Source organism: Sceloporus occidentalis, unplaced genomic scaffold, assembly GCF_023333645.1.
Source record: "Sceloporus occidentalis isolate IW3139 unplaced genomic scaffold, rSceOcc1.0.p SCAF_32, whole genome shotgun sequence".
Classification (NCBI taxonomy): domain Eukaryota; kingdom Metazoa; phylum Chordata; class Lepidosauria; order Squamata; family Phrynosomatidae; genus Sceloporus; species Sceloporus occidentalis.
Window position 1 is genome coordinate 4,228,782 of NW_028317012.1, and position 6,107 is coordinate 4,234,888.

Below are 6,107 nucleotides of genomic sequence, written 5' to 3' on the forward strand. Positions count from 1 at the left end.
CAAGTCCCTACTACCAATCGCATGGTTATTGTCATGGTGTCTAGTTCTCTTTCCGTACTGGCTTTATTGCATTCTTTATAGGCAAAGTCTATTATCACACTTCCATGCTATGACAGGACTTTTATTAGGCAATTAGTAATTAGCTTACGAATTGGAAAATCATTACCTTTTACAATTCGCCTGAAACAAGCATTTTGCGTGGTGAGCCCCGGCCAACAATCAACTCGCAAGTACAACTTTTTGTAAATGTTGTCCAGTGTTCTTCAGCGAGTTCCAGTGCTGTAGTATACAGCCCACATGGTTCAACCAGTACTATTAGGGACTGTACTTAAATACTACATAGTTAGTGAGGTTTGTGCAAAGATTATCAAGGCCAGCCTGTCTAAGGTCACATAGTTTCATCGTAAAGAAATGGAAACTATTCTAGACCCCAAATAGGCAGCCTGATAAATCTGATAAAAAGCCATCAACTACAAGCATTATGATACTGCTTTCACTATCCAAATAATTGCCCAAGGCTGGAGCTCAGTAAGGAACATTTTATGATCATTAAGAGCAGGTAGATTATTAGTAAATACTATTATAATCCTGTATTCATCTCTGTCTTAAAGAAATAATGGCTCTTTGGTATTCAAAGCATTTCCGTTTTTAACTAAGCAATCCTGTTATTTATTTTATGAGTTAAATAGTATTTCTGTTTTTAATCAGCAAGCAGTTTATTGCACAAAGAGGATGTGTGCTTCTGAAATGAAAGATGGCTGTATTAGCCTCTAAATAAATAATTTATTTAAAGTGGACATTTTTAACATTATTTCTTACATTTCTTTTTTCGTTGCAGTTTTTGTGCTTCAGATTAGCCAGGTAGTCATAAATTTAGAAAGCACCATATCCAGTCCATACGTTCAAAGGGTATGACAAAACTAGAATTGACAGATTAAGACAAACCAATACATTAGGTAAAGAGGGCTGGGCCCGTAAATTTACAATCTTGTTGCACTAAAACTAATCTGTAGCCATTGTTCAAAAAACTAATTATCTTGTTTATCTGGTTTGCAGTTCAAAGGAAGAAATGTAATTTAGTAAAAATGGTCATAATTTTTTCTGGAAAGTATACACTAGGCTTATAGAAACAAACATTATCATACATTTTATTTTTTTAGGTAAAAAGGGTTTATGCCGATTGCCTTGTATTCAGCACTTAAAAATGGCCCTATGTATATTCTGTTCACATTAGGCTACGTGGGCAGTGCCGGGGAATATGTCAACACATTATAAATAAGCTAATAATAATTTTATTAACATTTATTCTGCGGTGTTAGTGACTATGTTTGTCCCGTGATAAAATTGTGAAATAAAAAGATATTGCAATAATTACTACACCTGCATTATTCTGTTATGACAGAGTAAATGCCCCATAAACATCTTACCATCTAGCTAATTCGGTATCACTAATTAGTGCAATATTGCTTCTTATCTTTCCTGATTAAACGTACAGGACAATGAGCCTATTTACATACCTCAATCAGTCGCAATAACCTGTTTTACAACAAGTACAAGCTATACAGCAATTCCACAGGAATTATGGGTAATGACATGGGAATAAAGATCGCTCACTTTTTCCTATACAAGTATACTTATACGTATACTTTCAATATACTAAAGAGACTTTAGTGCTCAAAGTAAACTATGACATCATTGCTACAATACACTCCTCCAGAGTGAAATATTTTTGATGTGTTTTATTTTTTAAGCAGCTTGATAGAAATGTTTTTTTATTGTAAAATGTTAATTCTCACACTGATTTCTTGTTATGTGTATATGTAACTCAGGCGTTAGTCCATTTAGTCAGGAACAGGGTAAGGTGGAGAATGTGACCTTTTCAGGGAAGATTGGGTAAATGGGTAAATCCATAGTAAGTGTAAGGTTTGGATTTTTTTTTCCCCATGGTAAGATGATATTGTTACCCATTTGCTTTCACATGTAGACTTATGCTAGAGGATTTTAGAAATTAAAATTATTCTTTGATTTTATTAAAATAGTAGTTTTCATTATTTTAGCCAAACTTTTTCGGGTAATTTCTCTGTAACGCTTTTTGAAAATGCGAAAATGTAGAAAAGAAATGTGTGAGCTACATGAGACGGGTTATGAAAATGTGTCATAATAAAGTAGATTTAATAATCCGGAGTACCTCTGCTATTTTATGCAAAGTAATTTAATGATTCTTATTGAATTTTCAAATACATGAATTGTACCTGTTGTCAGCATGATGTAAATTAGCCTTGCAATAAACGATTTGCCTCTGATTGATTTTGTTGATATCATTGTATTTGTATCAGAGTATAATATTCTCCATAATATATAACAGACAATGTAAGTGCGTTATGCTTCCCTTTTCTCATTTAATTTACGACTTTCATACACTCACACTAATTGGTACTTCTGCATTATACTTTTTACTTCATCAGTATACTTTTTGTTATGTTTGCTGACATTATATTGCTTACGCACAGAGTAAGGTTGAACGACATCATTCTTTTGATTTCAACCATGATTGCACTGATCCAAATAAAAAGTGGAAAGGAAACCCTTAAGGCTGATTAACAACTTTTAATTAGAATTTAATCAAATAAGAATGTGTCATGTAATAATACCCATTATTGCCAAAAAGCAATCCAATGTATTCTTAAACTTCCGGATTGAATTTGAGGTAACCACCTCCATAGAGTGCATTCCAGAGCTTTAAATCCCTTGCTGTGAATCTCTTCTTTATGTTATCGTACTATCCCCTCTTGCTCTTAACAGGTTGATATCATATTTCCTGATTCCCTGCCCTCCCGGTTGTGTTTTGTCCCCCATTTCAGCCTGTGCAAAAAGGTGTATTATATTCCTATTCCTATGCAGTCGGTTTTCTTCATAGGTTTCACCAAAAAAAAAAAAAAAAAGAATAAAATAAGTTACGGAAGTCCCATCGGTTTGCAGAAAAAAATGGGAATTTCTAGAAGGGTAAATAAATTGGTTTATGAATTGTTTGGATAATTTCAAATCGTCATTTAACAAAGCGGGTCGATTTAAAAAGAGATTCCATGTTTTATTAATCTGGATATAAATCGACAGTGCCGTCCATTATCTAATCGTAGATGTTCTGTCACCGTAGGTAGAAGTGGTCGTAATTAATTCTAGGGGAACAAAGAATATTGGAAAAGCTCAATGTGATATGGACAAAATGGGGCAAGGAGGCATCATACGCAAGCTTATGGCAACTTTCTATTTCTTTGGTATTTGCATGACTTTTTATTGGACGTTCTAACATGCCTAAACAGGGAAGCCTTACAGGTTGTAACACCACCAACATCGTCATATCCCTTCCTTCTCTAAAAGCATCTACATGTCGCATGTGATATTTTCACGTTGGGAACATGTTGTATATTTCTAAATTCCAATACGTGGCAAATAGATGACTCATCCTGTAACTTCCAAAAGTTATTTCCTACACCCATACCTAAGGCAACAGGTTATGTAATCACTACATACCGTATTGTAAAATTCATATTTTCAGAGTTTACCCAAGGAAATAAATATTCTTAACTAGAAATCAACACGTCTACGGGCTTAAAAATAATAATGGTAAACCATGCATTTTTAATGCCTTTTTTTTTTAATATAATTTCAAATATTTTTTTCAACTATGTTTTTGTTCTCAATCTTTCAGATAAGACAGCTTCCAGTTAAGCAACAGAAATCGCTACCAAAAATGTAAAATTTCTTCTAAGGTTACAAAAGCATTTTTAAATATTGGATGGACGTTATCTATGCAATTTAATTTAAGGCGCTTAACTATAAATCTCGTACTGTAGGGAGATATATTTTAAAGTATTTGATTCTGTAGCGCTGTGCTCAATTTTGGTTTCCAAATAACAGAACGACACGTTGAAGTGGGATTTTAAATAAAACATCGAGATCTCCCCCTTAGGAGGAATGGTTATGGAAATGCATGTATAACGGTGCGGTTTCAGGATTATTATTTTTTTTTACAAATTTAATCTTGTTATTTCACAAAGAAAATTATCCACATGGAGATGCCACAGGGAAGTCATCTTTAGTATTATGTTAATAAGAGCTATATATTTTCCATTTTATTTTAAAGTGCACACGGAAATGCATAATACGATAAAATGTTTATTTTACCATAATCCTGCTTCAAAAATCCTATTTTAATGGGCTATATGGTAATTGTATTTAAGGAAATCCACTCTAGCACAGAACAGTTCAGTCTTAACACCTTAACCAGAGGGGTGGCTAACGCAGCGCAATCGCTACCTGCCGCCCAAATGGTTAAGCGCTGAGTTTGTGCTAGCAGTTCCACCTGAGACGTCTGGCAGCTGTTACCTCAAGCTGTGTTCCTCTGTAAATAAAGGTTTTATTACGGCGTGTAAAAGCTCCAGGCATCTGTCATCTTTTGCGGTATACAATGTATTGCATTCCTTTATGTGAGTCTCACTTGACTTATGCCGCATATAAAGCAGAATTTATCCAAGAGGTATACGCATTGTTGACAAAAGCCTACAGTTTTGCTCGATATGCACCAATTAATAAATCCTGTTAAACAGGGCCAGATTCCCCTTTAGGCAGACTAGGAATGTTTTTAGAGTTAGATGGCCATCCAGGCACATTTCGTATGCAATTATATATGCATCACTCTACTAACACATCTCCCACTCTTTTGATCGCTTCGCTGGCTGATTTTAAAAAAGTTCGTCATGGATGTTCCCCTACAAATAGCTTACCTATTTCCAAATACACACCTTCGAGGTCACTCGGCTCATCTGGAAATCTTGGCCTGTCCTTTGCTCTGATTTCTTCTTTTCATCCACGTATACAAGACTATTCAAGAGCTGCCCCAATTTTTTGGAATATCCTACTCCCTACGCCAGCTTATCCACCTTCAAAAATCCCTTATAGGGACACTGCAGCCATCAAATGCCCTTCAATGTATAGGATATTTCAGAAGTGCCTTTAGATTCCTATGTGGTCCCAGCTGCAAATACCTTGGGGATTTAAATGTGACAAAACGTGATTTTTCAGTCTGAATGGACGCAGAGAAATCAGATGGCGGTTACTTGGATATTGCTGAGAATGAGATGGAGACACAATCTTTATCTTCTGTTTAGGATAGCACACAGGGAGCTGCTATGGACAGGATGGTGGAAAGGTGGAAATGCCATTCTCTGTCCAAAGGAAAGATCAGCTAAATTGTCCCAGGAGTAACGATCTGCAATGAGCAACACCTACGAATGCTGCCCGCATAAGACAATCTAATCGTAGATGTTCTGTCAGCGTAGGTAGAAGTGGCCATAATTAGTTCTAGGGGCCGTTACAAAGAATATTGGAAAAGCTCAATGTGATATGGACAAAATGGGGCGAGGAGGCATCATACGCAAGCTTATGGCAACTTTCTATTTCTTTGGTATTTGCATTACTTTTTTTTTGGATGTTCTAACATGCCTAAACAGGGAGGCCTTACAGGTGGTAACACCACGAACATCGTCATATCCCTTCCTTCTCTAAAAGCATCTACGTGCCAAATAGATAACTCATCCCGTAACTTCCAAAAGTTATTTCCTACACCCACTCAGAAGTGCCTTTAGATTCCTATGTGGTCCCAGCTGCAAATACATTGGGGATTCTGCAGAACCCCCCTCATATACATTTGACCCGTCCCTCACCCTTTATCTATGTGCCATGCAGGAGATATGACCACTGACATGGAGTATACTTCAGCTTAATCACCAGCTAGTACCTTAATGTTTCAAAGCTGGAAGTTTGTGTGCTGGGTTTCTAACTACAATACTGAGCGAACCCATGAAAAAGTCACCAGAGTATATGTTAATTAAAACCAGAGAACCCAAGGTATTTGGAAACTTGTCATGCAGCAATTTTGCTCTTTTTTGTCCTGATCTGTTTCGTCACCTAATTAGGCCCCCCATGTCACGGCCTCATGTATTGTTTAGTTTCAATTGTGAATTTTTATGAAGTTATATTCTTTATATCTATAAAAAGAGGTTTTACTCCCCATAACCATGTCTCTGGTTATTGGAATGTCTACTGTA